This window comes from Coturnix japonica, chromosome 7, assembly GCF_001577835.2.
Source record: "Coturnix japonica isolate 7356 chromosome 7, Coturnix japonica 2.1, whole genome shotgun sequence".
Classification (NCBI taxonomy): Eukaryota; Metazoa; Chordata; class Aves; order Galliformes; family Phasianidae; genus Coturnix; species Coturnix japonica.
This window is the reverse complement of record NC_029522.1, coordinates 14,792,073-14,807,278: the sequence shown is the minus strand read 5'-3', so window position 1 is coordinate 14,807,278 and position 15,206 is coordinate 14,792,073. Positions and strand designations below refer to the sequence as shown.

The following is a 15,206-nucleotide window of genomic DNA, read 5'->3' as shown; positions in this document are numbered from 1 at the left end:
TTAGAGAATGACTTACTCATACAGAATAAAAAGAAGTTTTCTGCAGAGATATTGAAGAACATGCTCTCACAATTAAGACAAAGCCATCAAACTGAAACAAAGCAGCTCAGCAACAATACAAGTAACTCATTAAAGAAAATGCTCTCCACAAGTAAACAAATTTCTGTTAATCATTTTTCATTCTTTATAGGTTGTGAATAATGCACATTCCAAAGGTGTCAGCTACACATACAATTGGAGCCAAAAGATCTACAAGAAGGGCAGGACGTGCCAGGAATAGGAGGCCTCAGCTTTAACTTTGAGCTTTTTGCTGCACATCTATTGTGTACTTCTCAGTAAGTTGGTGCTTTTTTGTACTCATGTATAAACTGGGAAAAGTAATGCTTATGAGCCTGTACTTCTGGACTATCTTGCTGCTTAAATAATTAATGCTCAAGCAGTGCTTTAAACAGGCTGTCTTTCCAAGGTTTGCCTAGAGAGAATTGTTCCATATTGCCTAAGAATGAGCTTTCTGAAGCATCCAGAATTAATTCACATTTAATCTCTCTTTTTCTGTCTATCTGCACGTACAGTAAAAGGTAATTTCAAAGCTGAATGTTTTAATGGCAGTAATCTCTGCTGAACTCCAATGGCAGTGATTCCTTCATTAAGCACTTGTCCCACTTCCTGGGAAGAATCCACCCAATGGGATTAGGGTTCAGTGTGAACATTATGTGATAATGTAGTCAAAGTTTCTACAATATAGCGTGTACCCCAAAGTCCCTAAGGCAATGATGCTTTATTCAATTCAAGATATGAACACCAGGCAGACTGGCATTGACTCACACAGTGAGCAGTGAGGCTAAAAGCTGACATTAAGTATTTCCTTTGTTCCCTGGAAGCGTCCATCCAATGAAACTGGAGTTTCATATAAAAGGTACATAAGAAAGTGTTATGAAATATAATGCAATGCAAAATTCCCTGACACAGTACAGGCTAACAAAAGGTCAAGTTTACAGTTTCATCAACTCCCAGTTGCATACACTAATATCAGGTACACGTGAACAGCTGAGTACTGCAGGCAAACACTTTATAGAGAGTGTAGATAACACCATAAGAGTTTCATAATATATAATAGGCCTTTTTACAGCCAGCCCTCATCAAGCAGTCAGTGCCTTTCTGTTTCTTTGATAAAAAGTTGCAAGTGCCCTTCCCGCCTTCTTCCCATAAGCACCCATAAAGGGTTGCAACCATGGACTGCCTTCTCCTTGGGCTGATATTAGCCATGGCCAACGGTGTAATGGGCATTTCAGTGTTTTACTTCCTGGTCTAAACTCAACTTCCAAGCTACAGTTCCCTTGATATTTAATTGCTTTCCAATATGGTCTGTCAGAGTCTTCATCAGGCCAGTATACACAGACCAAACTGCAGAGGCAACAAAGGAACGGTGTATGTGAGAAACTGATCTGCCAGCACCCCTTATTTAGGGAAAGAGTGGGCACATGCAACTAAACACCACACCCCAAATTCCATCTTCTTGTCTCAGAGCTTTTTATACTTGTAACCATCATTGATTTTAAATAAGTTTGTGATCCAGAAGATGCATCATACACTCAATGTCCACCAGGACAACAAAGCTCCCATCTGAAGTTATGAGCATAGGGCAGAAAAGCCAAACAGAAACATTAAAGTATGTATAAACTGCATAATTAAGTCATGACAGTTTACGTATTAGAAACACTACTAGAAAGACAAAAGCTGAATGCTTCACCAGGATCCACTGACTTAAGAGAGAATCTAAAATGCTCTCCTGGAACCCACACTACCAAGTGTCTTACCTACCACTGCTCTTCCTGGATCCACGGGGAAACCTTTTGGCATGGATCAGAGGATGAACACTGAAGACCAGAACACGCTGTTCCAGACTACTTATCACCACTTTCCTGAAATGCTTTTACACTTAATGCCTCAAAATCTTTTGTATCAAGGGCAACCAGTTGGTACTCAAGTGAGAATGAGCCCCAAAGGGCTCTTTTCAATTAACAGGGGCACTTATCACAGCACTCCAAGAGGGGTAGCTTCTACTTAATAATGAATACGTCAGCCTACAGCTACAGAAAAGAGAATGAGAGCAACGGTAGTACATAAGAGGTTTTCCACATAAACAGCAAAACTAAGGAGGGAAAAAATCACTTTACATTTTTATATGTTCAGTACTCTCCTTTAATTGTTGCTTAAAGACTTTTAAAATTGCACACTGCAAGATCACTTACTGTTAATAACAGCACTACTTTGATTTTCCTTGTTACAGCATCAGCACCTTGATGTTGAATAGTTTTTAATGATACATTCTCATACAAGCTCATTCTTGTTTCATGATATAGCTAGCATCTGTAAGATGATAGCAAAAAATGAATAACATTCTAATGTTTTTTTAAAAAGAATATTAGATTATTTGTGGAAGTAATAAAAAACCAAAAACACCCTTACCAGTCTTAGTCCTTGGTAAATAAAACGTTTTCAGGCTTCTCCAGGTATGTTAGAAAGACGCTTAAACGCTTTCCAGGATCCTTAGAAGAACACATTCTCTTTTCTGCATACTCAGCACTGCAGAAATTGAGCAGGAAAAAGACTACTTCACACTTTCACAGCACTACTATCTCACTTTAACAGGAGGACCAAACCCTCTGACCAGCTTTTCTTATATAAGATTTTAGGACTGCTGTTCCTCATTTAGCCTTATTTCAAGGACAAAAGGTGCTAGGTGAAGTCAGGTGGCAGCACTTAACTTCTAATTAACAGGGCTCCTTCCACACCCAGGTTTTACCTCCATCAAACAAATACAAAGTGCCAATGCATAAGTTCCATAGAATGACCATAGAAGTAAATACTTCTGTCTGTTAAAGGTATGTGTCAAATTTAGGTGTTAAGTTCTGATGCTAATCAGAGTAAAAACAGAGATCATTAAGTAAGCCCTAGCATTTGTGCTTTACACTGGCAGTGCAGATCAACTGACTGGGACAGAAAAAACTTAAAAATTATGGCCTCTGAGCCAGGCCTTGAACAGGTCCAGAAAGAAGGTAGCTTAGCTACTCCAAAAAATGAAATAAGGTCCTCTTGCAGCAATAAAAATAGAGCTGATTTCAGATAAAATAGCTTTACATTTAGGGTCAGACCCTTCTGAATGAAGTTGGGACACTCAGGGTGCAAACACTGGAGCACACACTTTCTTGTAGTGACTCATTTCCTCTAATTCACATTTCCCAGGTCTTAGTGATTCAGCCAAGGCAGTTCTAGAATTTCAAGACTCAGCCCTAAAGCCACAGGTGGTATCTAAGGTAGGTCAGTCCAACATAGGCCAGCTGGCTTTGGAAGTCATTGCCCCCATCTCCATATGGCTGGACATATTTGGCCATCTCTTCTACCCCCAAAGCATGTCCAGTGAGAAGGTCTGGTCTGGCTGTACTATGCTCCTTAGAGCTCTGTGCACCTTTGTTGTTCTGAGCATCCTTTGTCCTGCTTTGACTGTCATTCATATTTGTTCCCTGGAGTACAAGAAGTTGGACATTACCAAATGAAATGTGGAAACATCAGACAATACTTCACTCCTGTAAAGGATGTAAATATGCTATTTGGAGTATATCCGCAGCTATAGAAAACAGTTCATCCGAGTATAAACTCACAATGGTAGATGATGCATTTCCAAAAAACACTTCATTCTTGCATGCCAACAAGGAATCCTAACTTAATCTCCAGAGATAATTTTATCTACCAGTTTATAGAATTAAAAAAGTGGAGAAAGAACTTCCTCTTCCATTTTGTGACCTTAAAACGAAAAATATTGCCAGTGAGAAGTACCAGAGTACTTAAAAACTGTCACACAGAATCACAGAATCACAGAATTGTAGGGTTGGAAGGGACCTCTAGAGATCATCGAGTCCAACCCCCCTGCCAAAGCAGGCTCCCTACACCAAAGCTTTGCAGGTCAACTGAAAATGCTATTTTGAAAATAAAATTGTTTACAACAGCATAAAATGTACCCTATTTTAAGTGAGTTACATGAAGTTATGACACATCTATATCACGCTTTGGAGACTCCATAGAGAGGTGTGTGTAAGAAGACTTGTGTATTTTCTGAACATTTGGATATCTAGTTTTGATCACTGTTGTACCTTTTCTCATTCTATGTTCCAGTGCTCCTTTGAGGCTACTCATGTACCATACTGGCTTCAAGTGGTACATCTGTTCCTTCATTATGCTCTGCTCAGGTCTTTAAATACCTGGAGCAAACCCCAGACTCCAGATTTACCTATTTTAATATAGCTAAACTATCTCTTCTCTACTTGGCAGTCACTGTTATTGCACAGACTTTGTAGTTGAAGGTCATAAATTTTATTTTGTGCCCAATAAATGCACTCTTTCAATAGGTTAATGCTTGTGTGCTGCAATTATTTCAAACAGGTGGGCACTCTGACACTCTCCATTAGCCAGTCTGCAACACACAAATGTATTGATCAGGCCCAAGATGCACTCCTGACTTGTGCTAATCAATGTATCAGTTCTCCAAGGGTTTTTACAGTGTAATGAGCAGGAAATATAAACACCACTGCTAAGTTTCTCTCTCTTCAGGGAGCAACTGAGTGCACTTATAGAAGAGCTGATGTACTGATTCGCAGCAAAGTAAAATGACATCTACAAATAAAATTTTAATCCTAAGTATGCAGGTAAAGCTTTGAAGAAGACTGATATGTAAATTTGCAAAGTTTGCAGAATTACAGTGCTTAATTTACAGCTGTGGAGCTAATGTGCAATGGTACCTTTTGTTGGAAGTTTTCCAGACGTAACCAGAGCTCAATATGGCTTCAGACTCACCAAGGAAGCCAAATGATGCAACAGGAGAAAAGAAAAAGATCAGGAATTAGTAGTTTCAAGCAATAGTCATTCATATTTATAAGTCCAACACTGTTTGCTAATACTAGCAAAGCTATTCTCTGCATGCAGTCACTGAAGTGCAGCTTGCAGAAGAATCGCATTATAAACATAGTACATTCAAATTTAGAGTGAAGGTTGGGGATCTTTTTTTCACATTAAATATGTTGAGCCATTGTCCATTGAACCTTTCATTAAATATTACCTCCAGTCACCTGCATCATTTTCTACCTTTAGTAAAGTTCTGTGTTGTCTCTGATAAGATGGCAGGTAGAGGGCATTGACAGGCTACAGTTAGGATTCTGGGTCAGTACAAATCAGTGTTAACCCCAGGGAGGTCACAAGATGTGTCTGGGGTTACTTGAGGTTTAGGCAATGCAGGAAAAATGATGCAGAGATAAAAAGTCCTCCAAAACCTCTTGCTTATGGCGTGCCAACTAACCTGGACTAGGTGACAAAAAACATATATATTGTTATCAACCCCTTCAGTATTTACTGTATTCCCACAGTTACATCCATCTTATAATGATAGAATGAGGAGTCTATAATTCTCTTTTTCTTTTAGATCTCAAAGTGCATGCACTAAATCTGACTGTTAAGCTCTTATATGTCTTTAAGCCCAAAATACCTGAATCAGGCATCTTGAGATACAGGAATCCTTATTTTGCATAAATCTACAGCTAAATGCTGTCACCAGCTGACCCATTTCTCATTGTCCACTCAATTTCATGAACAAAACTCCTTCTGAGAGGCACAAATGGAACCTAGGAATTCTTAATCCCAACATTCAATGTGTAATCCACTGGCACAGCATGAGTTGTATCTTTTAATGGCCAGTGTACATAGATACAAGTGTACAACAGCAAGCAGCTAATGGGTTTACTCTTTTAATGGAGGAAGTCCTGGTTGCTAATCTGAAGGCCCTGGGTTCAAGCCCTACTGATGACCCAACTTAAATTGTTGTTTTATTAGGCAAAGACTTAAATATGATTGATATAATTTAAGCTATTTAATCTTCCATTGTAGAATGATTAAGATTGATCCATCTGTTCTATAATCAAAGATTAATAAAGTTATGAAGCTAATAGTATAACAAGTGTTTTTGCTAATCCCAAGTTGTTGGGATAGTTCTCATCTGGAAGCAGTGAGGGACACAGCAGGAGGAACAGTCCATCTCTATTAGGAGTGATTAGTACAACTTCAAGCTATAATTACTAGGATACATTTACACAGGAGACTGCTACTCAGCCATTAAGTATCCTTAAGAGGATGATCTTTTGTACCAAAAGGTCCAGCAGTTTTCCCAGCAGTTGAGAAGTTTATCTCCACTGAGTGCCTCAAGGGTGACTCAGTACTTCAGATGACCAACAACTTTTCCCCCAAAAAGTGCTTGGAAATATTAAAAATAAATAAATAAAAATAAAAAAATAAAAGAAGGCTTCTAATTAGTCCCTTAAATTTTAGATGGGCCTGAAATGGTCTTTTTCATTTAGCATCAATCTTTAAATGGAATGGCATTTTCTCTATTTCTCTGCTGTATGCAAAGTTGTTATCATATACCCTTTTCAGCTTTATTATTACCAAGTTAACCAAGTCTTGTGCTCCTGGAGCACGCCTATATTCTGAAATACAACAAGGTGCTGACACTAAGAGACAGCTCCAACTGTTTACCTCCTTACCATATCTGTAGCACAGGTGGCTGAAAGTTATATAAGGCAGCTGATTAAGGGATGACTTTCACTTCATCTGAGGTTTCTGATCAAATTCCAGTTAGTAGCCAGAATTCTTTTTAATGTAACACTTATTTTTAATAAAGTTCAAGCTTGCATCTTCCCACCCCTCCAAGATTTTCCTTTATAATATTCCAGCCCAGTTCCAAATCAGCAATCCCTTCCAAATTTGCTTCAGGTGCAGTGTTCATTAACACACCTGTTTTCTGGCAAGGTCTTCATGAAAACATTGTTTCAGCTCCTCAGATATTCTCAGGCTTTTACCAATGCCATCTTTCCAATAACTCCCCCCATTCACCTCACCTAATTATCTCTTGTCTAGCCAGGTTCTTGCTCAGCTCATCATCCTTTTCCAATACAATATTAACTAACATCTATGTGAGGTCTAACATAAAAGACAAATATCAAATATAGAGTCACCTAATGATTTCTTGAGTGTTTTTCCAAGCATGCTGCCTTCTGATAACTGGTAACACACCCCATTTCAACTTCTTATTCAGTTTTCTTGAGAAAGAACTGAACAGAAACCAACCCAGAACTATAGTTTATTTTGGCATCTTGTTTACTCACCATGTGGTAACTTTCAAAGATAAAATACTGCTTTTATATTTCCTTTTGAATCGCAAGCTTTGTGTTTTCCCCACTTACCTCCTTCCCTGGCTGCAAGCTGCATCCATTTCTGCAGAACAAAAGTTTATCTTGTAAGCAAAAATCAACACTCATGTCTATGTCTACAAAGAGAAATAAAGTGGAGATAGCTCCTGTTCTTTTTCACCAATCACAGAATCATTAGTTGGGCCTTTATTTTATCACAAATTTAATCATATTTAGAATTCTGCAATTATCTTACTTTACATTTTGACTGACTTATTCTGTTAAATGACTTCCTCCTTTACTCTGGTAACAATTTTTGTTTGTTTTTATCTGAAGAGCATTCCTAAATTGCACAGATTCTGACATAATCATTACAGTTAAGCCTTTCTGTTTATGGGGACGTAAATCCAGATAGGTTTAATTTAAGCAGAATATCCAGCACTTTCTCAGGCATCACAACAAATAGCCAGTGAGTCTCTTGTGGTATCATGCAAGTGCTCACAGATCTACACGTGCATCCATTGCATCCAAGAAACAAATGTGAGTGGGTCAAAATAGGTACAATACAAAGCATGGAATGATAAGTTTCAGATTAAACAGAGATATCTCTGGGGTACAATGTTTCTCTACTACTCTGACTGAAATAGAGAGAAAAACACTGAAAAAGAGTAAAAGTTGCTACAGAAAACTTTGCAGAAAACTGTGCATCCTTCCTTCTCCTCCTTTGGAAACTGCAGCCTGCCACAAGGTCCGTCCATGAGATCTGCCATAAACTGTCTCTGAACTCAGATTTTACTGCTGTAGAAAACCTAAGATTTGTATCAGCATATGGGGTGCATCCCACATACTGTATCACCAACACTGACCTTCTCCAGACATTTCATCTATTTTCCTGAGTGAATATTCACGAAATATTCAAGTGTTCCCTGGATCTCTCTGCACAGTCTTACAGTTGGGATTATGGTATTAATCCAGCAGAAGAAAAGCAGTCCTGTCACCACAACTCTGTTTAGACAGAGTGAGATTGAGGACTTTTGTTTCAGCCACCCCATAAAAAAATGGAAATGAATGAAGCAGTTTATTCTGCAGAGGTTTCTGTATGGTCCCCGGGGTAAGTGCTACACAGCCATGGCCACCTAGAAGTCCTTGTGTTCTTCAGACAGAAATGTCAAGGCTGAGCTGCAGCACGAAAGCTCACAGCCCAGCTCAATGGCTGAGAGTCAGCCAAGGTGGCAATTTAATGCAGGATATAAAAAGCCAACTGGTAATCTACAATGCCTATACGCTGCCAAGCCACTGAATGCCTCCTAAAGACCAAATCGCTCTCCTAACTGTGACCAGAATCATTCAGTTTGTTGTGAACTTTAGTTTCATAGAATAGGTGATGGTAGATATTGGAGTTTTAAATCTATTTTCATTTCTGCATCCAGTCTTTCAGTGGAAAGACTTTCCATGGCAGTACATTACAATATAGGAATTAAAATAGTTTATCATCACAGCTGCATAAAGATATAATCAGAGCCACTCTGAGCAGAAAAATTGCTAGTCAGCTCACATTATAAAAACTAAATATTGGATTGAGACACCAAATATTTTGCAGAGTTTTCACTTTCTTTCACAAAAGAGATTAACTGCATTCAAGGTGGGCTCACAGACAGGTTATTCTAAATTGGACCAAAAATCATCAGCCACCTACAGTCTGAATTTGACCCCATTATATTAAACAAAGAGCCCTCAGAAATAATTGAGCTGGGAGCTGCAGAACAGCCTAAACCCCTGCTGGCTGACAGTGTCCAGCAGAGAACAAATGAACCTACTACTAATGGTAGTCAACAGTTTCTTCAGAGGATTGAACTTAACAACTTCTGAAGAAAAAACGATGTTCTGTATGGTCCTTAGGCAACCAACATCGTGTAGAAACGTGGACATACTCTGAGCTACCACAGCTGCTCTGAAATCAAAAGATCAGTGAAAATTTAGATCATGATCTTGCCATCTTCATGAAAAACCAGTCCCAGTATGTTTTTCCACATAGGGTCCTGCTTACTCATGCACTGGAGATGGGGGACCCTGGTGGGCCAGCAGCTCAGCAGAAAGCCCTGCACCAGGCTCTGAATTTGTCCTTCTCCAGCAATGGCCATTGCCAGAACAGATGAGGTGGGATCTGCTTTTTTCTGCTTTTCCCTTTTTAACATAGAGGAGCTTTAAGTGCCTCCTGCTCTAGAATAAATTGTGCAGGTCCATTGCCATGTAGTCTGCAGGCATAATAAGGAGTGCTGTGAATTTGCAGGCACAAAAGCCTTGATGACTTCCTGGCAGTGGTCACTGCTATCAGCTAGAGTTGTGACATCCATACCACAAGTTAATGGAATAAAAACAAGCTTCCTACCTAAATTAGTTGGGACAGGGAGTCCAGCTGCTACGCAGTAAGAGAGAATTAAACAAGGCCTGCCCCACATAGACTCTACAGCATGTGGTGATTTCTCTCTGAACACAGCATCTTTGGAAATGCAGAAGCCCCTGCTCGTCCTCCAGCCCTGAGCTGTGGGGTCTGTCCCTGAGAGATGTTGGAAGGGGTGGGCAGCACAGAGACCTCTTTGAAAAAGCCAGCTGCGTGTGCTGGAGGAGCATTGTTCTTGTGAGAAACTCTTTTTTTGTATTTAAGTGCTACGGTGAAATTTTTTCCTTGACAAATTGATCAGTTAAGCCCTCCTCATGTTCTTCCCAGTGGCCTTCTGAGCACAGGAGCTCGTGGTTCAACCCTGCGCTCCCTCACAGCCTGGTACACAGACAGTCTATCATTGACACTGCACACGTAAGGTGCACCGATAATTCTGGTACCACGTAGCAGGTCACTCTGATTAGGGCTCTTTTGCCATACACTGTGTTTTGTCTTTTTTTCTGCAACCGACTGGGGGGATCTCAGAATTAATTAAATCTCTTGATGTACCAAGACAGCTTGTGGAGTAAATGGTATGATATTAGAGACACTGAACTTGTTCGTTTGATTTCTTCCCTGTAACCTGAGCTCCAATTTAGTGCTGTATCTTCTACCCTCTTGAAGATTAATTACTGCACCAGTTAGCAAGTCAGCTCACCTGCTTTCAGCTGTGAAGAATGTAAGTCAGGGGAAATGTAACTCAGGTACTGCTTGGGCTTTGTACATGACCACTGAATATTCAGTGGAAGATTTAGCAGTTAAATACATTTAGCACTACAGTGCTCCTTACTTACAACCACCCCAAGCCTGCAGAAGCTGGTCATGGCATGGGTAAGGCACTATGACTGACGTTTAATTCTGCTTTCAGTGTTCCCAACTCCACTCCCAATATCTGAGGAGTCTGGGGACTCTGCAGTGCCCTGGTGACTTGGCCAAGGGTGCACAAGTAGCTCTGAACCCTGCACAAAAATACCAAGGCATCCTGTTGGCAAACAACTCTGATCCTAATGCTGTAGTTTTTTTAGTAGCGCCAGTGCACAGAGAAATTCCGTGTGATGGTGCAAGACAAGCTGCTGGCAGCAGGTCTGTGCACAAGAAATACAGCTCTGGCAGAGAGAGGAAGCACAAGTAGAAAACATAATGAGCTAGAGACTTTGAAAACCAAGAGGGATAGACTCATTCTTCCATTTAGAAATGACATGTTCAAGGAGGTTATTTTGTGCATTGGAGAGTGACTTCTTTGAAATGTTATCAACTAGAAGAATACCAATTTTAATTTCTTAGACACTGAACCAAGCTTATTTAGCTATGGAAATCAGCCTTATTCATTCCCATCCACTTTCTTGTCCATAATTGGTGTAGGTCTACCCCTAAACACAGCTCAGGTTTAACAAAATCTTGGTTAAGTCCAGCAAACCCAAGTGCAAGCCACAGACAGGTCCAAGTTCTGCTATGTGGAGCCCAGGTGAACCTAAATCTGCACCACAGCTTCCCCAGAGGTCATTTCCTTGCTCTCAAGAACTCAGGCAGCTCTGCAGTCACTCCCTGCAATCTCGACACTGGATCACATGTGACACAGAACTGCAACTTAGTGCCCTGACAGGAATATGGCAACACTTGTTTTACACATGAAACACTTCACTATGATCACTGCAGTTCTTAGCATCACTGTTAATTTTGTCATAAATTTTGTAGTTCCCACTGACTGTGTTCTCCTGCGTAATAGCATCAACATTCCCACTTTTGGTTTCTGAATTATGACCCTTGCACAGCCTTTTCACCACAAAGACATCAGTAGTTTCTTCCCAGACTACCTCATCCTAGGAAGGCCAGAGGTGGCTTCTTAGGGCTAATGTTTTTTTCCGCTATCTGTTCTATAATCCAACCTCTACACTATTTTACCTCATAGCTCCTAAGGAACTGCTTACAGCACCATCAAAACACCAAAGCAGTTGCCTCCAGGAATACTGTGAAGACGTGTATTTGTTTTCTTAAGTTCCTTTTAAGTTCCTCCAGTTATACACCCTAGAAAGTCATCCAAGCAGAAGCACTGCTGTCTGCTTTAGCAGGGCACCAGGTTGCCTGTTACAGACAACATGCAACAAGTCTTGCATTAATTCAGACGTCCATCCCTTATCTTGACATCTGAAAATGGCACCTTCTGGCAGCTTCCCCTTTGGTATTGTCTTTCTTTTAAGGATGATATATTGTAGCAATTTTGCTTTATCTGCTAAGACCACCAGCAAAGTGGCAATCCTGTTTTTTCATTGACAGTGTTTTTGATAAGTGATTTGGGCTTTTTTTATTGCATGGTAATATTATGTCTGAAAAACCCAATGCATGTCTGAGGAAAAATAGGGATCCTTGATTTGTGTTGCCTGTGTGCATTAGTAAGCATTTGTGAATTTTATATATTGATTCATGCTTTTGAAAATCTACTATATTTTTTTTCATATGGTTAAAACAGGCTTTATCTCTGTGTTGCTGTACATTAACATCTTACATTTGAGTTGTGCATCATTTATTCATGCCAACAGATTGAGTCTGAATTTCAGAAGAAATTTTTAATTGTGATGGAAACCCTGAAAAGCAGCTCATTCTAAAACTAGCAAATGTTTTTTCTTAGAAATTTCCTGTGCTGAACAACCCAATTTGAATTCTACTTTTAATAGAATATATATATAATCTTTCTTTCTTTCTTTCTTTCTATAAAACCTATGAAAATGCACTCTCAAATCTACTAAGTTTTCATATTTCTCAGACAGACTCAAGGGGTTTCCAAATCATCTTCAAAAGGTGGTAATCTACTACCTAACACATTTGTTCTCAAAGGTAATTGAGATGTTTTAGAGAATAGGGAGGAAATTATGCAATATATTATTTATAAACCAAGAATAAGTAGTAGAAAAAGCTTGCTCTGCCCCGGCTCTGAAGGACCCAGCTGCTCTGGCTGATTTTAGTTGCCATCCTGAAGAGGAGGAGCAGGAGAGCAGCAGATCTCAGAGCTTCCCCTCCCTGGGGTGAGTGGTGGAGGCTAATTAGGCAGTCTCCGGTGCAGGGCTATAGTAGAGTAGCTAAGGTAGATACTAGTCATTGCTTACCATCTTAATAATGCACCTTCTTACTGCATCTTTCCTAACATTTCTCCATTACTGTACTTCTATGCTTTGAGATGAAGAAAAAATACCAGCAGCCCTGCAATGTAAAATACCTCCTAATGATAAAACTGATGAGGTATTTGATTTTCCCAGTGCAGATATCTCTATGACTAGATACAAGAGATGTATTTCTTCACAGTGCTAAAAGAGGAGACTCACAGGCATTTCCCCTTAAATTACGCAGCACAGTTCAGAAGCTGGAAGCACAAATACCTGTTTACAAGACCTGCCTTCTGGTGATCAGTACAGCTTGTGCAAGCTTTCTGGTGCGAGCAAATTAGTGGGCAAAAATGAAGGAGTCCATAGCTTGTTTGAATTACAGGTGTTGGTAATTTTCAGTCTTGCACCACATGAAAGTCATTCAGCTGCCTCTCTTGCCAGAGACACATACTCCATGCGCTTGCATGAAAAGTAATGCTCAACATGCAGTAGAAGAATGGAGTTGTACTGTGCTCTGTGAAGCAAACTTCAAAATAAAGATGTGCAGACCCTGCTTTTGTCTTTTGAACTTCACAAGGTTACTCCCACCCAGCTCCAAACCTGTCCAGGTCTCTCAATCACAGAAGAGCCCTCTGGTGTGGCAGTCACTCCTCCCAGCTTTGTGCCATCAGCAAACTTGCTGAGTGTGCACTCTGCACTTTCATCCAGGTCACCAACTAATATGTTAAACAATACTGACCCTAATCCAGTACTGACCCCTGGCAAGAACCACTAGCCTCCAACTAGACTGTGCTGCTGATCAGAACCCTCCAAGTTTTGCTGTCCATTAGTTGAAAAAGATAAATGACGTTCCTCAATGGGCTGGTGCCACCAACCACCACCAACACCATAAGCAGCTGACAGCCTTACTCACCCCACAGCACTTGTTGATCTGTCCATGCTGTTGCTGATGCAAAGTGAAAGCAGCTGGAACACTGCTGACAAAGTCATCAAGAAAGTGTTGCAAAAAGGACTGTTTCTTCAGAGAGAACCTGTGAATTTCAAAATTTAGGAAATTATCTTTCTGAGTTTAAATATGATGGTAAATGCTGATCTATGGATGCTGATAAGTTTAAGGTTATTTTTAAATAAGCTTTTACCTCTCATCCTCATATGTTATACAGCTCATTATCTCCTTTTGTTCTGCAGAGTTCCTATCAAGATGACTTGGGGAAGGTGTTTTAACTTCTTCCTTTTTACCAAGGGCTGAAAAACCCACACAAATCACACCCCACAAATGCATCTATACCCCTCCCCAGCTTAACAGCTCATTTGCTTCTTGGTTTGGAGCAAAGTTAGCCAGTGATATTTTCCTCTTCAGGCTAAATGGATCGATAGTTTTACACAAGGGTCTTGTCTGATGTTTGCTATATTGATACAACAAACATAAATAGAGGAAAACAGCAGTTACAAGGGTGAAGGTAGAAACCTGTTTAGTCACCACACACTTAGGTGATATTTCATAGAGCCATTGAATCATGAAGGTTAGAAAAGACTGCTAAGATCATCTAGTCCAAGTATCAACCCATGGCCACTGTGCCCACTAACCCACATTCCCAAGTGCCACATCTACCCTCTTCTTGGACACCTCCAGGGATGGTGACTTCATCACCTGCCTGGGCCACCTGCTCCAATACCTCGCCACTCATTCTGAGAAGAATTTTTTCCTAATGTTCAAGCTGAATCTCCATGGCACAGCTTCAGGCCATTCCTTCTCATCTAATCACTGTTACCTGAGAGAAGAGGCTGATCACCACCTTGCCAGAACAATTTTCAGGGAGTTGTAGAGAGCAACAAGGTTTCCTTCAAGCTTCCTCTTCTCCAGAAGAAGTCTGGTAAAGAATAAAATGTCTGAGTTTTCCACTGAGCGGAAATTCTGGCTGCCTTTTCACACTTTAAACAGGCACTGAGCTTCACCCCTCTATTAGGAAAGTGGCTTCTGATTTTTCTGTTTAAAATTCTTATTTCATGTCTCTTACAGCTGATAACAATTAGAAGGTTTCTGCATTAGGCATTAGCACACCTGCCTTCATGGGAAATTTGTGTTTTGATGTGGATCCAATCTCTGCTTGTGGTTAGTGTATTGGCAAATACAGCTGTATTGTAATGATGAACATCAAGATAGATTATCCTGGAAACTGCAGCAGTGATGACTTCAGTTCATTTAGGGAATTGAGGTGCTCAAGTACAGACGTCAGCCAAGGCTGAGGTCAGGCATCCATCCCTACCAGGTCTGATCCAAGCAGCACGCCCAATGGAATCCCAGCCCCTGATGTCAATGAGAATGCAGATTTATTGATGGTGCAAAATGCCCCCAAACCATCATCTGACAAAAACAGAGCCTAGTGGTGAAATACAGAGGAAATATTGCTGAGAATAGCAGATGATGTGAGCTGG

General features: G+C 40.2%; 1 long non-coding RNA gene across 1 annotated transcript in view; it reads right to left on the bottom strand.

The window, feature by feature from the left end:
* The window catches only part of LOC107316645, a 28,789-nt gene extending 14,106 nt beyond the window's left edge, over positions 1-14,683 (bottom strand). The window contains exons 1-5 of the long non-coding RNA XR_004308045.1: positions 14,543-14,683; positions 13,684-13,801; positions 7,287-7,317; positions 4,797-4,839; positions 2,470-2,586 (exon numbers count right to left, since the gene is read on the bottom strand). This is a non-coding gene — a long non-coding RNA (uncharacterized LOC107316645). The remainder of the gene's footprint in view (positions 1-2,469; positions 2,587-4,796; positions 4,840-7,286; positions 7,318-13,683; positions 13,802-14,542) is intronic.
* Between the last annotated feature and the right edge of the window lie 523 nt (positions 14,684-15,206).